Source organism: Equus caballus, chromosome 17 (genome assembly GCF_041296265.1).
Source record: "Equus caballus isolate H_3958 breed thoroughbred chromosome 17, TB-T2T, whole genome shotgun sequence".
NCBI classification, from domain to species: domain Eukaryota; kingdom Metazoa; phylum Chordata; class Mammalia; order Perissodactyla; family Equidae; genus Equus; species Equus caballus.
Window position 1 is genome coordinate 34,444,342 of NC_091700.1, and position 21,380 is coordinate 34,465,721.

Here is a 21,380-nt window from a genome sequence, read left to right on the forward strand (position 1 = left end):
TAGCATTATTTAGTTGACTACATTATTTTCCTAAGCTCTTAGTTGGTGGGGTGAAAGGGAACTATTCAATGGGGGAATAAGTGGGCAGAAAATGGCATTTGTTACCTATCAGAACTGGAATTTGATTGTTGTAACATTTTTGAACATAGGACTTACCTAGGTAGAAAAGAGAGAGAGAGAGGAAAAAATGAGGCAGTATATTCAAAAGCAAAAGTTGTCCTCCACTTTGATTTTTCTGCTGGTGGAGTGAACCAGTCTATAATAAAAAACACTGTGTTAGCCTCTAGGACCTGGACACCCCATTCGGTTCTTCTGTATGAGTTTTCATAGTCTCAAACCCTCATGTATCAGACCAGCTCTCACAAGTTCTGCCGTCTTGTCTGGCTTTCAGACAAGCCTATCCTAACTGCCTATCACTAGGAGGGTAAGGCATGCTCATAGCCAAAGCCGTTATCCCCTAGATCTCACCAGAAGTCAGTACATGGTTGGATGCCTACTCCTCAGGTCTCACTGATTTTCTCTATCTCTTCTGGTGCAAAGCAATTCCCTATGCAATCACCAGGCCTTACATACCTCTCTCCCGGGGTCCCAAAAGCAAACATACATCACCTTCTCTTTTCCAAAATGATGGAAAAGTAAGCTGGAGATTGGCACATTTTTTTTCCTTTAAATTGAATCTTTCCAAAAAGAATCTATTAAAAAAAAAGAGTCCCTCAACCTCTTTAAATCTGTCCTTATTTTCTCTACTAAATTGACTATTTTTACTTATATACGGTAACTCTGGATGAATAATGTCTCAAAGATATAAAGAAATAATTACGAGCCCTTTGTTCATACTGAAAATATTTCCTCCTAAAAATTATTGAAAAGCACACTTCCTGTAAAACACAAGAATAACAATTTTAATGCTTCATTCCTTATGACAAATGAATCAGTTGATGTTGCTGCTGCCAGTTCCCTATAAAATGGCATTTGAAATAGCAATAGCCATTCTGATGGGAGTGAGGTGATATCTAATTGTAGTTTTGATTTGCATTTCCCTGATAGTTAATGATGTTGAACATCTTTTTATATGCCTGTTGACCATCTGTATATCTTCTTTGGAGAAATCTCTGTTCAGAACTTTTGCCCATTTTTTTAATTGGTTTGTTGGTTTTTTTGTTATTGAGATGTATGAGTTCTTTGTATATTTTGGATATTAACCCCTTATCTGATATATGGTTTACAAATATCTTCTCCCAATTGTTAGGTTGTCTTTTCACTTTGTTGATGGCTTCCTTAGCTGTGCAGAAGCTTTTTAGTTTGATGTAGTCCCATTTGTTCATTTTTTTCTTTTGTTTCCCTTGCCCAGTTAGACATGGTACTTGAAAATATGCTGCTAAGACTGATGTCAAAGAGATTACTGCTTATGTTTTCTTCTAGAAGTTTCATGGTTTTGGGTCTTACATTCAAGTCTTTAATCCATTTTGAGTTGATTTTTGTGCATGGTGTAAGGGAATGGTCTACTTTCATTCTTTTGCATGTGGCTGTCCAGTTTTCCCAACACCATTTATTGAAGAGACTCTCCTTTCTCCATTGTATGCTCTTGGCTCCCTTGTCGAATATTAGCTGTCCATAAATAATTAACAAGACAGGAAACAATAAGTGTTGGAGAGGATGTGGAGACAAGGGAACCCTCGTACACTGCTTGTAGGAGTGCAAAGTGGTGCAGCCACTATGGAAAGCAGTGTGGAGTATCCTCAGAAAATTAAGAATAGATCTACCATATGATCCAGCTATTCCACTGCTGGGTATTTATCCAAAGAACTTGAAAACACAAATGCATAAAGATACACCTATATTCATTGCAACATTATTCACAATAGCCAAGATTTGGAAGCAGTCTAGCTGCCCATCAAGGGACTAATGGATAAAAAAGATGTGGTATATGTACCTAATGGAATACTACTCAGCCATAAGAAATGATGAAATCTGACCATTTGTGACAACATGGATGGACCTTGAGGGTATTATGCTAAGTGAAATAAGTCAGAGGGAGAAAGTCAAATACCATATGATCTCACTCATAAGTAGAAGATAAAAATAACGACAAACAAACACATAGAAACAGAAATTGGACTGGTGGTTACCATAGGGGAAGGGGGGAGAGGGGGACAAAAGAGGTGATTAGGCTCATGTGTGTGGTGATAGACTATAATTAGTTTTTGGGTGGTGAACATGATGTAATCTACACAGAATTTGAACTATGTTACGATGTACATCTGAGAACTATATAATGTTATGATCCAATGTTACTGCAATTAAAAAAAAGAAAAAAGAAAAAAAAGAAATAGCAATATATTAGGATGAACATCTTCCTTCCAGAAGGAGAGGAGAAATTAAGGAAATTATCTCCAACAATAGTTGACTCAAATTTTTATCTGTATCTTCAATGCTTCAATGGAAATCATGTGCTTATAAGTGCTATTCCTCTGCTTGAAAGCTGGGACTCTGTCTTACATTCATGTCCTCAGTAATAGCAGAATGACTTTCATATAGAAGGTGCCAAATATATGTTCATTTAATGAATAATGTTACTAAGTCACAGCAGTTGGTGTTGATAAATGGACCTGGAGACATCTTGATCCCAAATTGAATGTGGGGTATAATGAGCTCAGGCAGAAAATGTCTTAGGGTGAACTTATTCTGCTATGTGAGAGTCTTCCAAAAGACCATAGACCAGAAAGAATATTCAATAATTTCATTCTAATTTAATTAACAATATAGAAAGGATACTCCAGTTATGGACAGATTTCATTAGGTGGTAATTTGAATGAGTGCAGCAGATATTATTGGTGTCCTATCCATAGCCATCAGTACTCACTTTTCCCTAACTTTCTAGGGCCTCCTACTGCAAGCACCTGCAAGTTGGCTTGAGAGCTTCCTCTGGCCATGACAGCCTGTGTCACCATGTGACCCATGTGCAGAGCCGTCTGGAAGTGTCAGGGAATTCATGACCCTGGGAGCAGGTAATGTGCAAGGGGGTTGGTAGATAAGTACTCTGTGGTCTTCATCACTCTGGTATAAACACGGACTACTAGAATCCCCAAACAGAAGTGAGCCCCAGTTGTCCAACCTACTCATTGGTTTGCGTCCTCCTTTGTCTCACATTCCTACTCCTCTACTGCTGCCTGAGGGCTCACTACTCAAATAAATTGCACTTATATCTTTGTCTCAGGGTTATTGTGTTCACTTGTTTAATCTTCCAAACCTGTCACTTTTTATTTTTTCAATTGAATTCTAAACCATTTATCTATATTTAATTGTTCTTTTATTCAATAAGCAACTAATGACACCTGCCATGTACAAGGAATTCTTATGGACACTACGATATTCTTTTAAATAATCTGTTTTCAAACAAAATTCCTATCTATAATAAAAATTTATGAAATAATTGTTTAAAGCTAATTTCAATTGACTAATTCTTGCTTGTTTTTAGACCAGAGAGACACGGAAGCTCTGAGCTCAAAGTACCTTTCATATCAAAACCTCCCATTCTTTGTAAACATGAACACATTATGTCACCTAATACCTATGTGATTAATAATACCTAGGATTCATAAGCTGTGTGTTCTCGGTTCTATCATTCTTAGGAAACCAGAAATACTGAAAAATGTTGGTGCTTTATACACAGGAGAATTTAAAATCCCAGTGACAAAATTAGGACCATATGATCAACCTTTACAGAAACTATTGAGGCCACAACATACTGCACAAACAAAACCCTCACAGGACAGCTCCTAAAAGATACACTTCTAATTTCTCAGCATCCTCCAGCGCCAAGTAGAGTCACAGAGGTATTTTTCCAACAGTTTAAAACACTACCTGCTCACTATTCATCAAGACATGTATTTTGTTATTTTCCTTGGAAGGGAAAACTCAGAAGGATCTTGGAATTATTTCCTCCTCTGGCCCAAGTGATACTGTCATAATTATGCTTATATCATTAATATTTTCATGGGGTATCTATTTGCAGAGAGATTTCAAAGGTATAACTTCACGTAAATCAGTTAGATAGATCCAGAGGTATTATTATTGTTCTTTTCACTTTGGGGGTAAGGAAGCTGGTACTCCTAGAGGTTAAGTGACTTGACTGATATGATGCGGAATCAGTAACAGCCCCCTGATGTCCATCTCTACATCCCAGTTCCATTCGTCCTCATTAACATGGATTGACTGGATACCACCTCTGACTCTAGGGAAAATGTTTGTCCATTGTTGATTCTGTGTTATCAGAGAAGCCTAGTATTGCTTGAAAAGAATAAACATTTTCAAAGGAAAGTGCATATCCTTAGGACCGCTAAGGCAGTGCTTATTTCATTTCTTTGTGTTGAATCAAATTAAATTCTTGGATGAAAGAATGTATCAAAATAATCATTATGTGGAAAATTTTAAAAGCATAAATCCTGTGCAAATGATTGGGTCTTAATGGAGCAAGTGAAATCATTGGTTTTCTTTGCTAAAGCTAACATCTGGTAAATTTATAGCTCATTGTACTGTAGTTTAATGGCAATAACAAAAACACTGTCATCACATCAATGGTAGACCAACATAAGGAGTAAATGTTATTATCCAGAAAATAATTCACTAAGAAAATGTATTTCTAACTGATTAGCAAAGCTGGAACATGAGGACCCTACATAATGAGGCAACTTTGTTTCTTAGCAACAGGAGAATAAAACAGATTGAAATATGATGGGTTTGACAATGACAATGAATGGAGGGAAATCAGTGTAACTTGAAAAAATCAGCAAGAGGGATGTGGATGGGTATAGGGGAAAGCTGCAGAATACTTTTAGTTTTAAAAGATTTTGAGCATAAATCCAGCACAGAGAGGAGCATGATATTTGAAGCAAAACAAAAATCTGAACGAAGAAAATTTGTTTTGTAGGAGAAAATGCTTCACTATCTTTCATTGTATTAGGAACTATTATAATCTAATAACCAACGTGTTAAGGAATGAGAGTAAAGAAATGAATCACACTTAAATGCTTTTAAAATGCTATACAGGTGAACTAACAGTAAAATGAAATACATTTTACAGATTAACTAGAATTTTAACATGCTAAGAGGGAATTTTCACTAAGCATTATGTGATATATCAAATTTTTTAATGTATTTCTTTAAAATCATTTGAACATTCAATGGGATATGGAAATTTTAACATACAACCTAAAGATTTAATTCAATTTAATGAATACTGTTGATTAATAATAATAATTTACTGGGTACTTACTACGAACCAAGTTCTTTCTAATCAACTTACATACATTATTTTATTTGATCTTTACAACATCAGTAAAAAAAATGGCACTTATTTTCCTCATTTCACAAAGGAAATCAGAAACCTAGAGAACTTTTTTTGTGGTAGGCAGAATTCTAACATGACCCCTAAGAACACTACTCTGTTATGTGCCTACTTCCTGCCACTCACGGTGTGCGTAATTCCTCTCCCTTTAAATATAGGCAGAATATGTGAATATGAATGGTAAGTCACTTCTGTGCTGAGGTTACCAACTGGTTGATTTTGAATTAATCAAAAAGAAGATTATCTGGGTTGACTTGAGGTGACTCCTTAAAAGTGTCTTACCACATCTTGAAGGTAGAAAGACTGGAAGTATGAGAGAGCCTATGGAGGAGGCCATGTCACAAAGCCCTGCGATCTGCCTCTAGCAAATTGGAGCAGTCTCTGATGGCAGCTAGCAAGACAACAGGGACCTCAGTCACAAGGTTGCAAGGAAGTGAATTCTACCCATAAACAGTAAGCCTGGAAGAGGACCTGGAGCTTCAGCTAGGAATTGTAGCCCTAGAAGGCACTTTGATTTCACCCTGGTGAGACCTTAAGAAGAGGACTCAGGTAACCAGTATCCAGAAAAATGACATCGAGAAATTGTGAGATGATAAATGAGTGCTGTTTTAACCTGCTAAATCTGTCGTAATCTGTTATGCAACAATAGAAGAATAATACAGTGCATCAAGTACTATTGCCAGTGAGTGAGATGAAAACACAGGGCAGTCTGGTTCTGATGGCCTTGCTTGCAAACATTTTCATATCAATTTCCACATAAATTAGGCTTTTTTGTCTGTAATCTATAGAAACTGACTTATGGCTAACTGAAATAAAAGTAAAAGTACAAAGACTTCATTTCATACGAAATACTGAATATCTCACAGAATAAAAAAGGAAAAGTTAAAACACCAGCCTCAGGAAGAACAAGACAGAAAGGAGCCTCCAAAATCTCAACTGAAAGTCAGGCTTTTTAGGTAGCTGCTATTGGAAAATGGCTGTTTCCACTGCTTCAGTCCTGAAGCTCAAGGTTCACATTCCCTGGAAAGAAAGCCTGACTGACTGCCCCACCTAGGTCACAGGCCCACACTTGTGGTCAGAGGCGCTGGAAGTGTGATTGACAAGACTTCTAGAATCACAAGGAGTAGGAGAAAAGGAAGCAATGGTGGATTGCTTTTCATTTCTATTTTGTAAGAGTTGAGGGGTGTACTAGGGTTCCCCAGAGAAACAGAACCAATAGGATGTATATCTAGAAAGAAATTTCTTTTAAGGAATCAGCTCAAGGATTGAGGAGGGGACTGGCAAATGCAGAATCTCTAGAGGAGGTTGGCATACCGGAAATTCTGCCGAGACTTCATGCAGTCTTGAGTCCAAAGGCAGTCCAGAAGGCAAAATTCCTTCCTCTTTGAGGATTCTTTGTCTTTTCTCTTAAGGTGTTGAATTAATTTGATGAGGCCCACACACATTATGGAGGGTCATCTGCTTTACTCAGAGTCTACTGATTTAAATGTAAATCACATCCAAAAAATAGCTTCATAGGAACATCTAGACTGGTGTTTGACCAAACAGCTGGGAACAGTAGTCTAGCCAAGTTGACACATAAAATTAACCATCACAGGGGTCTTGTAAAAGTTGGAGAAGGGGGGTCCAGTGCTTCCACATGGGCTTTTCTATATAACAGCCCTTTATTCTGGGCCAGGAAACCAATGAAACAATTCTGAAAGTTAGTGATGGTTTCTTTCTATAATGAATGTCACAATGTTATGAACATTTGCCTTGAAAATTGTATAAACACAATAAATACTTAGCTTTAGCAAATTTACATTGATAGGAAAAATAAACTAATTGAATTTTCAAACTGGATATGGAAAAATGTCATAATCGTGATGAAACATTTACCTGAAAATTCCTTTCACCACATACCCATTTTACTACTAATATTGAGTAAGCATCATCCATGAAGAAGCATTGTAGTAGATTAACTGCATTTGTTAAAAATATTCTTGGGAACTAACTTTCATATGATTTCAGAATTATAGTGAAAAATTGAAACATGCTGTCTTTGAGAAAAGAATTATATTTGAATTCTTATGGATTTTAAATTTGTTCATCCATTCATTCATTTCTTTAACAAACACTTGTTGAGTAATTCAACATAATTTTATGAAGAAATTATGAAGTTGGGCTTGAGATCCCCATAATCTCTCTATATGATAACTTTCTTCTCTTCTAGAAAGCAGAGGTAGTATTAACCATGACTCTCTAACTCTTGAATAAAGAATTTCATAATCTTCTTCACTTGCTCAGATTTAGGCTGTATATATATTTTGTTTTTTTCTTGTGTGAGGAAGATTGGCCCTGAGTTAACATCTTTTGCCACTCTTCCTCTTTTTGCTTGAGGCATATTGTTGCTGAGCTAACATCTGTGCCAATCTTCCTCTATGTTATGTGGGATGCCATCACAGTGTGGCTTGATGATCAGTGCTAGGTCCGCGCCCGGCATCCAAACCTGCAGGGCGTGAGCCATGCAAGCAGAGCACGTGAATTTAACGACTACCCCGCTGGGTCAGCCCCAAAGCTGTATATTTTTTAATGAGGAGATCCAAGTAGGGACTGATTATTCCTTGCCAAAAGTCACTTTTGAGAATTATACTTGCATAGCTATTTACATTGGTACTTCTATAAATAAATCTGAGGCAATTTTTTTATTAATGTTCCAAACAAGGGTAACGAAGGTTATGTTTGAATGTTTCTGTAGCCCTGGATTCCACCTAAATCAGGACACTGAGTGTTTGAGGCATTCTCACCCTGGGATGGTTATGAATGGGTATTACTAAGGCTTGGTTGAAAATAGAAGGCTGCTCTGTTTTGTTGATGCTGTCAGTTTCAGAATCAGGACAATTCTTTCAAACTCAGGTACCCAAAGCAATCTTGATGGCTAAAGACTACTCCCTTATTCAGTGTGAGTAACATCAAGCAAATTACTGAAGACAAGTAGGAAATAGAACTTCTCTTATCCCTAATCTTATTGGTGTTTGTGGAGACAGAGAAATGTAGTGTGAGCTCTAAAGTTAGAATTCTTGGGTTGGAATCCTGGTTATGCCACTTAATAACTATGTGGCCCTGGCTAACCTTCTCAACTTCTCTGTGTCTCACTTTCTTTTCAAAATGTGGATAATAACAATAGGTTTGCAGTAAAGACCATATGAAATAATATATGTAGAATGCTTAGAACCAGAGGCTGCTGGTAAAGTTTTGATAACTGACGTTTAAGGGGAAAAAATCCCCCCACTAAAGAATTTTCCAATTTCCATGGTGTAAATTTTCCCACTCTGACCAATTTCAAACTGCCCATGTGACATCACTGAACCTGGAAGTGGGGATGTGTGCCAATTGACTCTTGGGAGACATCATGTGCCAGATCCAGCACACCACTGATTTGAACAGTACCTGAATGTAGTGAATATTCAAGGAACATAAGCTATTAGTATTCTTATTTGCTGGAAATTTACAACTAAGCATGGTCTCTTCCAAGCGGTAGCCTAATTGGGCAGACCCTGAAACACTCCTCAAGATCCTGGCACCTATTTTATGGCATCTCTTGGTCGATAAAAGAAAGATGTATCTGTTCTGTAAACCTACTGTTCCCACGCGTCAGTTAGTATTTTCCTGCTTGAGCTGCTGTTACCAACCTAGGTCAGGGCAATCAATAGCAAAACCACCCACCCCTCAACCTGCCACAGTGCTATCCATGGTTCTGACAATCCTCTGACTGCTTTGCTTGCATATAAGAAAGCACATGGGGCAGAGGATTTACTTGTTTGCTTGTGTTTGTTTTTCAAATTACAGCTTGGGACTTAAGCAAGTATCTTCAGAAGCTACTCTATCCAGTTTGAAAACCAAAGATACCATGATTTGTTTGATGAGTTCTGGGTTTCTATTGAGTGGGCTGTTTCCAGGCAGCTGCATGGGGGATGGAACCTTCATCTTTCTCATAGCAAAGGAATTTTGGAACAGAATCTGCCTGCAGTGGGTGCTATTCTCGCAACTAGAGAATTCACTAATTTCAATCAATGTCATAAATAAATATTTATTTGATTTTGGGTTGTATTAATAGACATGAGAAAACCCTTTTCTTTCTGAAGAAAGAGGTGTAATAATATTTTGCTTTTAAGTTATCCAAAAATTGAAAAGTAAACCCACACAATCCAGAGACTGTGATTCAAGCACATAGAAGATTCCTCCCCACACTCCCTGTATCTCTCACTCTGGGGCCAATTTACATGATTCTTGAGGCCTGAATTTTGTAGTTGAGAGAGAATGGGCTTTTGAGTCAGAGAGGTCATTGTTCAAATCCTGACCCCACTGTATACTGCTAAGTGACTTTGGACAAGTTATTTAGCCTATAAAATTTACTTATTCAACAAATATTTTTGAATGCCTTCTCTATACCAGGTGCAATTTGAGGCCTGTTCTAGGATAAAATTTGGATATAAAGGGTACAAAGTCCCCAACCTCATGGAGCTTACATTTTGGTGTATGAATATAGAAATTAATATATAATACCAAGTAGCAATAAGGACTAAGAAGAAAAGTAAAGCTAAAGAAGAGGGATAGGAAATGATTTAAGTATTATTTTAGATAAAATAGTCAAGTGGGATTTCTCTAGGAAGATGAGGCAGAGGAAAGAGCAAGTGCAAAGTCCCTGATGTAGAATCATGTTGGTGTGTTCAAGCAACAACAAGAAAGCCAGTGTGGCTAAAGCAAACATGGTGATGGAAACTGACAATGTGGACAAGACCATGGTAACGTGTAGGTCAAGCGTATTAGTGTCTATTACTGTGTAACAAATCACTACTGACTCGGTGGCTTAAAATCAGACAAACTTATCTCACAGTTTCCATGGATCAAAAGTGCAGGCACAGCTTAACAGTGTCCCCTGCTCAGGGTCTGATGAGCCTGCTGTCAAGGTGTTGGCCAGGCTGTATTCTCATCTGAAGGCTTTACTGGCTAAGAATCTGCTTCCAGGTCCATTCAGGTTGTTGGCAGAATTCATCTCCTTGTAGTATATTACTGAATTTTTCATTTTCTTGCTAGTTCTCAACTCCTAGAGCCTGCCATCAGGTCCTTTCCATGTGGCTCCCTCAATGAGCAATTCACAAAACGACTGTTTGTTTCTTCAAGGCTAGAGTAAAAATCTGTCTTCAAGAGGGGTCCAGTCCTCCTTCTAGTGGATTTTACCTCTCTAAGTCAGGAACTCCAAGGTAATTTCCCTTTTAATTGACTCAAAATCAACTGATCTAGGATCTTAATTATACTTGCAAAACCCCTTCACCTTTGCATATAACATAACCTCATCAAAAAAGTGATGGTCAGTCATATCATGTTCAGGAGTCTTACCCACTCTTAAGAGGAGGGGATTATATAAGACATGTACACCAACAGTGGTTATCTTGACAGCCATCCTAGTATGTTGCCTACTACACCTGGGTACAGACCTTAGATTTTATATTAGAGGGATGGGAAGTCGTTAGAATATTTTTAGCAGGAGAGTGACATAGTTAATTTTTTGAAAGATCATTCTTGCTGCTTTGTGGAGAGTTTACTCTAGGGCCACAAGAATTGAGGCAGTGAAAAAATTAGGAGGTTTGTGCAGTAGTGTAGGAGATAGATGATGATGGCTTAGACCAGTGTGACAGTGATAAGAAGGAGTCGTATATCTTTTATATATTTTGAAACGTGAAGATGGCAGGATCTGATGATGAATAAGATGTGGAACATAATTATATTGCACGATTGTTAGGAGAATTAACTGAGATAATATATGTATATAGCATATCATAGATGGTAAAAAAATGTTAGTTATCTTTCATTAATAATACATAGAACTATAATTATTGTACACATTTTTTTCTCTAAAGTATCTCATAGCAAAAGGCCTAGCATCCTGAAAGAATTTAGATATTTACAGAATTTTTCAAAAATCAAAACCAAGGTAAATGAAGACTAAGAAAGAAGAAGTAAAAATCAGGATATAAAAAATGTGTATTTCTTTCCTTGTCACTCTGAAAATTCACTATACATTATTATTTTCTTTGCTTTATACTCAACCAAGAAAAACGGTAGAGTGGTGTTTGGATGCATTTACTTGCACACCTTAATTCAATCTGGCTTGTGTCTGGAAGCAATGGGTTATACCAGAGAAAAATAGCTCCTTTCACCTGTAAGGGAACCTGTGTGAGAGAAAAAAATATGGCTTCAAATCTCAGTCTCTGGAGCACCACTAAAGTAAAAGGGTTTGTTAAAACAGCTGTATCTGTGGGTCTCCATGTTCCAGCCCTGAACAGTATTTCAGAATCTTTATTACGTTTGTATTCAGGAAATCAAAAGAAATGAGCCAGTTCTTTCCCTGGAGAGTGACTTAAGTTTAATGAGTATGTGGTTGAAGGAGCTTTTAGCTCCTATGTATACAGATTTTTAGAAAACAATACTATATTATGAATTAATAGATACATGACCTACCTTTATCCTTTTAGAAACAAAGATAATTATACTTTTTACTGGCTTTTCACCAAAGAGATCCTCACATTCAGTAATCAGAAATACTGATTGATGACTTTGATGTTGACTGTCTATGAGGAGACTATGCTACCAAAACTAGCTTTGCAATTAGAGAGAGGGAAGAGATAGAAAACACTTGAGTGACTAGCTCCACTGCTTGTGCCTAAGAGAATGACACCCTGCTGCTTCCAAAATAGATTCTCAACTCTTTGCACATATAATTTTCTGGGTAATTTAAAAATTACCAATATCTGGGTCTCACTGCAATAGATGATGATCTAATTAATCTAAGATCGATTCTGGGCATGTATTATTTTTAATAAACGTGATAGGCAAAATATTGCTCCCAAATGTGCCCATGTCCTTGTCTCCAGAATATTTCAATATGTCATGGGATTTTGCAGATGTGATTAAGGTTACAGACCTTGAGATGGAGAGGTTATTCTAGATTATATAGCTAGGACCAATCTAATTACAGGAGCCCTTAAAATCAGAGTGCTTCCTGAGTAAAATCAGAGACTGCACAGAAGAAGAAAGATGAGATTTGAAATGTGAGAGTAACTTGACTTACAATTACTGGCTTGGAAGATGAGAGAAGGGGATCATTAGCCAAGGAATGTGAGAAGCCTCTAGAAGCTTGGCACAGTCCTCAGCTGACATCCACCAAGAAAACAGGAACAACATTCCTACAACCAGAAGGAACTGAATTCTGCTTATAACCTGACTGAGCAAGGAAACAAATTCCCCCCTGAGTCTATAGAAAGGAAGACAGTCCTACTGATTCCTTGATTTTAGCCCAGTGAGACACCGGTCAAATTTCTGACCCACAGAACTATAAGATATTAAATTTATATTGTTTAAGTTTCTAACTTTCTGGTAATTTGTTTACAGCAGCTATAGAAATAACCATAGAAAAATTTGTATACATTACGCATAAAATAATAAAATAATAATATACATAAAGAAATAATAATAGAATACATTTTATACTTAAGGTAATTTTAGATTTACAAAAAAGTTGCAAAGATAGTATAGAGAGTTCCCATATACCCCACCTCCAGTTTCCTCGACTGTTAACATGTTGTATGTTAACATACATATGTTAGTATGGTACATTGGTCACAAATAAGGAACCCGTATTGACACATTATTACTAACTAAAGTCCATACTTCATCCAGATTCGCTTAGTTTTTGCCTAGTGCTATTTTTCTGTTCCAGGATCCCATCTAGAACACCTTATTATATTTAAACATCATGTCTCCTTAGGCCCTCAAGGTTGTGACAGGTCCTCAGACTTGCCTTGTTTTTGATAACTTTGACAGTTTTCAGGAGTACCGGTCAGGTATTTTGTAGAATAGGATAGCCTTCAATTTGGATTTGTCTGATATTTTTCAGGGGTTATGGGGCTTTGAGAGGAAGACCACAAAGGTAAAGTGCAATTCCCATCACGTCACATCAAGGATACTTGGTGTCAATGTGACTTATCACCAGTGATATTGACCTTGATTATCTGGAATTTGACAAGTTTCTCCACTGTAAATTACTCTTTCCTCTTCTTTTCCATACTCTTTGAAAGGAAGTCACCATATATATGACCCTGAAGAAATGGGAGTTATGCTCCACATCTTTCAGGGAAGAGTCTTGATATAAATTACCTGGAATTCTCTGCATAGGAAATTTATCTATTTTACTCCATCCTTTATTTATTCTATCATGTATTTATATCAGTGCGGACTCATGAATATTTATTTTATACATTGAGTTATAATTCAACACTTCTTTATTTATTTTATTGCTCAATTTGTTCCAGATTTGGCCATTGAGAGCTCTTTCAGATGGCTCCTGTGCCCCTTGACATATTCCCATCACTAAGTGTTTTTTGAGTCCTTCCTTATTTTCTTTTGCTACAAGTTGCTCCAGACTTAACTTGTGTATTCCCTACCCCAACCCTAGAATCAGTCATTTCTCCAAGGAGCCTCCTTTTACTGGAGAATGTTTTTGAAAAATATCTGTGTGCTAGGTATACTCATTGTGCTAGGTATACTACTAGGAGTGGCATTGCTTCTGGACCTTCTTAGCTGAAAGAAATATTTGTGTGCATAGTAACCTATGTATATGTACATATTTATAAATATTTCTATATGTATGCTTCTGCATTTCCATTATGCTAAACATGAGCTTATACTGATGTCTCCAACTATAATCCAATACCACATGGATTATTCTGACCTTCTCCCATGCTTGTCTATAGCCTTCTATTCCAGCAGGAGTGGTGACAAACCTACTTCCCTCCAACCTGCATCCATTCACTTACTTGTGCCATTCCACTATACACGTATATTGGTCTGAGAATTGTTATCCTGGGAAACAACTTTACCAACTAGAGTGCAGAGCTTATATTTAGTTCCTTTTGCTTTTGATGTTATAGTCGCCATTCATTTTCAGCGTTACTTAGGTAAGCATCTTTTCTCCCTGAAGCCTTCAATGAAGTTGTTTCATACATTTGTAATACAATTAAATTCTTATGTTTAAGTTTGCATTACATCCTGGGATTTCTGACCTCCTAAATGTTGCTTTTTTTTGTTTTATTTTTTAATATACATTAAGGTTGACTCTTCATGCTGTAAAGTTCTATTCTTTTTAAGGGACCCTTAACCCTATATTTTTTTAATTTGTTTTCATTGTCATAAGAACGCTTAGCATGAGATCTACCCTCATAACAAATGTTTAAGTATACAATACAGTATGTCAACTAGAGGTACAATGTTGTACAGCAGATCTCTAAAACACATTCATCTTGCTTAACTAAAACTTTATATCTGTTGATTAATAATTTCCCATTTCCCTCTTCTCCCAGGCCCTGGCCACCACCATTCCACTCTTTGATTCTGTGAATTTGACTATTTTAGATGCCTCATATAAGTGGGATCATGCAGTATTTGTCTTTCTGTGACTGGTTTATTTCACTTATAATAATGTCCACAAGGTTCACTAATGTTGTTGCATATTGCAGAATTTCATTATTTTTCAAGGCTGAATAATATACCACTATGTGTATATACCATATTTTCTTTATACATTCTTCCATCAATGGACACTTGGATGGGGGGGTGGTGTATTCTTTTTTCCACTTTACCTGTCAGTTTGGGAAGATTCTTTTGGGTTATCTTCAAGTTCACTGATTCTTCCCTCAACTATGTCAAGCTTACTTATTTGCCCATTGAAGACATTCTTTTCTACTACTCTAAAAAATTTTTCTAGCATTTCAGTCTGATTCTTTCCAATAATTTTCATCTCTCGGCTTACGTTGGCCATCTATTCTAACACATTGTTTATTTTTCTCATTAGTGCCCTTAACATTTTAATCAGAGTTATTGTTAATTTAATCCTATCTGATAATTCCAACAGCTGTCATATTTGAGTCTAGGTCTGATGATTGCTTTATCTGTTCAGACCGTGTTTTTTCTTGCCTTTTGACATTCATTGTAATTTTTTGTTGAGCAGTGACTTGTATTGGATAATAGGAACTAGAGTAAATAGGTCTTTCCTACGAGGACTGATGTTAATCTGGCTATGAGTTGGGCTGGCTTTAATGCTTCTTGTAGCCATAGATTTTGGAGGCTTCAAATTCCTCTCATGTCCTCATTTGGTCTCCCTGTTGTTCCACAAAAAGAATCTGTATCTTTCAGCTCTTTCATCTGCTATCCATTGTCACTATACTGGATTCCTATTGGTGTTTTGTTAGGGTGTGGGAGAGGAGAAGCATTCTATAACCTTCCTTTATACGATGTCTATTAGTGGGCCTCTACCTCAAGGCTGTGGTGTTTCTGCTCTTCCTCCCATGGTATTTATTTTCTACCCACCAACCCCTGCTTCTTTCCCTGGCTGCAGAATTTCCAATCTATTTCCTTGAAGCCCTGACCCTATTAACTATGCTTTGTTTGTTTGTTTAGTTGGTTGGGTTTTTTACCATGAAGGTGATCTAGAAAGGCTAGAGGGAGGTAGAGCAGTGGGGAATTCCTCTCCCCCAACTGGGATAAAGTTTCAGAATTGTGTCCTCGCAAAGTCCTTTCTCCTGGAGAGTAGGCCTTTTTTATGGAGAAATCTCTGAAAGTGTTTCATAATAGTTACTCTTCTGCTCCTCCTGCCAGAGACACTGAAGTATCCTTCTGGGACCCTTGCTGTGAGAATCTAGTAGGATTCCTGTAGAGAAAGCTCATGAAAGTGTGAAGGGGCCCTACTAAAACCGTGTCCCTGGGGATTTTCACTTTCAGGCTAACCCACACCCAACCTCCTGCAATTCATCAAAATTACTGCTTAACTATTCCTACCAGTTTACAACTCCAGTGACTTTTGGGTAAGCAGATCTGAGTACTGCTTCTCTCTGGATGTACCCCTCTCCAGATTTTGGGGTAGCAGTTTATGCAGTGACCTCAGTTATCTGATAGGTCCAAGAGGAGTCACTGATTTCCAGTTTTTCTTAAGGATGGCAGTCTGACTTCTAGATTCTTCACATGTCGAAGCTGAAACAAGAAGTCCATAAGCAGATTTTATAAGCTCCCCAGGTAATGCTCACATGCAGACAAGATGCGTATTGCCTCTAGAGAACAGGAATTAGGGATTTGTGAGAATGGCTGCCAGTAGTATCACAAACTTTAGTTAGAGCTTCTCAACCAAATGGAGGTGGGTTATGTAAAGAAGGGGTCCAGGAACTCTGCAGAGAGTGATAAAGGGAGCCAATCTCTGGGTCAGGACAGGGAACCCAAAGGAAATCAGCAGTATATCCAGGGTCACCTTGTAGCTGGTAACATTTAGACACTACTATGCCTACAAGTCTGGTGTGCTAGCCTGTAATATTTGTTCTCTCTTCCCTTCTTCAATCTAATAATTTCTCTCTTGGGTGATGTATGTAAGCCACCTTTCTTTAAGGAGCTTCATGCATTACTATAGTATTGAACATGTATGGTATTACAATATAGCAACAGAATCCTCTGGGATTAAAAAAAATAAATAAGATATCTGGTCCTGCCTAAGACTTAATGAATCAGAATTCCTAGGAGGAGGGCTATACTATTTAAATTGCTCACTAAAACTTCCAATTATCAGCCAGGTTTAGAAATGACCATTCCTCATCACACACTCCCTTTCATTTAATGCCATGAGCATTTTCTTCAACTCCCTCAATAGCTTGCTCTGGTGGGGACTCCTCAACATCTACTCCCCCCTCCAAATGAGTCTCAGCTGTCCTGCAAAGTCTATTTCCCCTGCCAGGAGTTGGTTTAGGAGTAGAATTATGACTGGCCAATGAACAGTGGGAGTAGGGGTGGCTTCAGGAAAGGCTTCCTTGTGGCTAAAAAAGAAACACAAGAAGATTTAGCCCCTTTCTTTCTCTGGATATGTTTATGTCTGCAGTTCACCCCTGAGCCTGCTGCAACCACATTTCTGCCAACTTAGGGATGAAGTCAATGCACAGAAGGCTGAGTGACAAGGACTTCAGGGAAGCAGAGCCAGAGCCCTGGCACCATGCCTGGATCATCTTGGCTTCTTGTTTCATGAGATAATGAACATTGGTTTTGGTAAGCCAATTTGAATAGTGACTGTTACTGTAGTCAAAAGTACCCTATCTGATATAACTGCAAACTTCTTGAGAACAGGGAATGGGTATATAAATAATGACTATGATTTACCTTACATGCTCTAGGTGGAATAATAATAATAATAATAATAATAATAATAAATTCTTATAACAAATTTAATAGTGGTTACATGTGCCAGGTACTTTTATAAATGATTTTATAGCAGATCATCTTTTTTAGATTATAAACATTCATATAGATTAACTATTTTGATCATTACAAGAATGCTATGAGGTAAGCTATGTTACCTCCACTTTCAAATAAGGAAACTGAGTCCCAGACAACATAAAGTAACTAGATATGAGTCAGAGGGCAACAGGAATCAAAGGTAGGATTGCAAACCAGGTACCCTGACTTCAGAACTCATGCTTCAAGAGACTACAATAGCACCCGCAATTAATTAGTCAAATCCCCTAATACACATGAACTGGAAGCATCTCCCATTTGAGCCCTCCCCCTTTAATTATTCTCATGTGTACAGGGAAACTAACAGAGTGGCTGGGTCTGGAGGACCTGCAGGCATCAGCCACAGGCAATACCCAAGCCAGCTCTCCTCTCAAACTTCTAAAACCTTATTTGCATCCTGGTGTCCAAATCCTATATCCCTTCCCCACTTGAGTTCTGCTTTTAGGAAAGACTCTCAAAAGTATAAACTGATAAATTCCTTACCCGGTATATTTTCCAGAACTTGTGCTTTTATTTTTACTTTTTATAAGGAGTATTAGCCCTGAGCTAACATCGACTGCCAATCCTCCTCTTTTTGCTGAGGAAGATTGGCCCTCAGCTAACATCCATGCCCATCTTCCTCTACTGTATATGTGGGAAACCTACCATAGCATGGCTTGATAAGCAGTCCGTAGGTTCGTGCCTGGCATCAGAACCAGTGAACCCTGGGCTGCCAAAGCAGAGTGTGCAAACTTAACCACTCAGCCAGCAGGCCGGCCCCCAGAACTTGCACTTTTAGATCCCAGAAAGAAGGTTCTGGAACAATGGATGCCAGCTAACTCTGCAATTATGTAAAACAGAGCGGCTACCAAGTAATTTTACTTCCACAAAAATAAAACAGGAACACATAATATGGGCTCAATAAACATGTAAATGAATGGTCTTTCTGGGTGCAAGCTTACCAAGTCAATTAAGGAAAGGAGCTTATCCTTGGGTTATGGGTTTCACTTTGTAGGAGAGGCCAGTAACATAGAGAAAGAGCAGAACACAGACTGAAAGGGAAGGTCCCACAATAGTAACAGCAGGAAATATGGCAGGTCCCCTTCATGACTGAATGGACCTATGTGGAGAGGGATGAGTTATACAAGCCTGCCCCACATGGAGAAATGTTTGACTCCCTTCGGGAAAGTAGAAAGTTGGAAAATCATCAGTGAAAATCTAACTCTACAGTGCAAAGATTCATGCCAAGAGGAAATGTGGAAAATTATGTGGAAAGTCAGGTGGAAAATCCTGTAGAAATATTATGTCTGGGAAAAAGGGTACTACTAAAAGTAGGTGCCACAGGCCCAGGCTGAAATAAAAGCCTACACAACAGAACTCAGCTTCATTCAACAAACAAACACAAGGGAGAAAATGCCTAATAGGAGACCAATAAATGTCCCTCTAAGTCTTTAATAAGACACAAAAATCTAAATGGATGTCTTTTGTCAGAAACCTGACTTTGACAGTTATTTTCAACTGGGATCACCTGCAAGCCTTCACAGCCAGCCTTTTCAGAATTAATTCTTAACAGGCTAAGAGGGGAATAAAGGCAGCTATTGCCAAAATAGCCAATAATATTGATCAGTTTCCTTATTACCAGCACTGTGTAACTGTTCTCCCGTCTGCCTAACTGGGTCCCCTTAGTTCCTCTGGGATGCTTGCTTATTGATCATTGTGACACCTTTTGACCACTTTTTATTCTCTCCTTTGTACTTCAATGGAATTTTCTGGTTGCTAACTCCCTGTAGGCTTGAACTGTACCTTATTTTCATTTTGTAGCTTCTAAGCCCTTCTGACATCTTTTTGACTGCCTTACCTATGACCCTTAGCTAAGCATGTGTTGCATGGCACGTTTTTGGCCGGCACCTGCCCCCTCATCCTGTCTTCTCAATCTGTTTTCACCCACAGTCTGGATTGCAGGGCCTGGAATGATATGCCTGGGTCACTATACCGTAGACTCAAGTGCTTTTATTAGCTCCTTAAATAGATGCATCATAAATATATAACCCAACAAGTTGAATTCATTTGAATTTTGGTGATTATATTCATATTTATAATTTTATAAATAGTTAACATAAAACAGATCTTCCCATTAGAGCCTTAGAGTTCTTACAATTTCTTTTCAATCAATGATTTTTTTTAATGTGAGTGTGTGCTCATGCACTCTGCCAGACACCAAAGAAGAAAACAGGAAGATTGTTCAGAGGATTTTCTGCAAAATCAAAAAATGATGCTCCAGAAGGGCACAAATTACCATGGGATAGCTTATCCTAGATAAGAGGGAGAAGACTTCATTAAAGTCAGAAGCTGAAGCTATATTCGATAAGTAATACACCATAGAACTGAGGTAGGACTGAGAATAGAAATGAATTTAATACATCAAATTTGATACCTTGTCATTCAAGTTGGGAATCTAGATTAAAATGTCAGGCATCAGAAGTGCCATGAATTATCCCTAACCAATATTCAAAAGCTTGGCAGCTTTCTAATTTTAATTTTTTCCCCCTGAAATACTCCGCTCATTGACTTAAACATTTTTTTAAAAGACAACACTATAATCCGACATTAACACCTAATTCAAATGTGATGTGATTGAAACAATAAGGATTACTACTGTTATCTTGATGCAAGAAGAGGCTTAAATGAGCATTTTGGTTTGCTTTTCTTCAATCTGAAATCAACCTACAAGAACAAATTTAAGTCAACTTTTATCTTTTTGAGAGTAACATGCATGATAAGGAAGGCTTTCTTTGATTTAAATTTTTTTTCTATTTAATGTTTATATGTATTACAAAATCATGTAATGCCCTGAAAGAATATAAATAGAAACCTTGCAAAAGAAGAAATTAAAATGTACTTTAGTACAGAAAATCCACCCTTTATATTCAAACAAACAGAATCCATTTCATCTACTAAATTGGTAAATAGCTTTCTTTAAAGATAATAATACCTAGAGTTGACAAGAATACAAGAAAACAGGCACTTTCATACTTACCTCATGAGAGTATAAGCTGGCACAACTTTATCAAGAATATTAAAGGAAAATATCAAACACATGAAATATTTTTAAGCACTGACCCAGAAAATCCATTTTTGTGATTTATCATAACAAAATTATAACATGTATACAAAAACAGCTACAACGATGCCCATCCGAGCATTGCCTCCATCCATTTTATACATAGCCTGCCCCCACCATTCTTATTTTCTGACTTTGATATACTATGTGGAAAATTAATGGGAGCTTACTTTCCCCCAAATGTCTCTATTGTAGTAATCCACTGTTACAGATAAGCGTGTTTTGACACCTTCAAATGTCTTGGAATGGAAAAAAAATTGGGAACCACTGTGCTCAAAAGAATAACTAATAACCTGGAAAGATATTCACAAGTTGTAGGAAAGCAACTTATAAAACAATATCTAGAATATTTTTAAAAGGCAGTTTTATTTTTTAAATATTAATATAAGTAAAAGGACTAGAAAAATATTTGAAGAAATGTTAATTATGTTTGAATCAGAGGGAGTGATTAATTAAAGTGATTTTCTTCCTTTTGCTAATCTGTATTCCTAAAGTGAATAGGCATTTTTTGTAAGAAAAAATAAACAAAATATCATTTAATACATACATTTGCTCTCCATTCACAGTTGT

At 37.3% G+C, this 21,380-nt stretch overlaps 1 long non-coding RNA gene across 2 annotated transcripts in view; it reads left to right on the forward strand.

Annotated features, from left to right (window-relative positions):
• LOC111768572 (uncharacterized) overlaps positions 1-21,380 on the forward strand; it is a 77,755-nt gene that overhangs the window by 31,902 nt on the left and 24,473 nt on the right. The window contains exons 2-3 of one of the 2 annotated variants that reach the window (XR_002800995.2): positions 2,882-3,008; positions 17,301-17,464. This is a non-coding gene — a long non-coding RNA (uncharacterized lncRNA). The remainder of the gene's footprint in view (positions 1-2,881; positions 3,009-17,300; positions 17,465-21,380) is intronic. The other variant, XR_002800996.2, reaches the window with a different exon arrangement.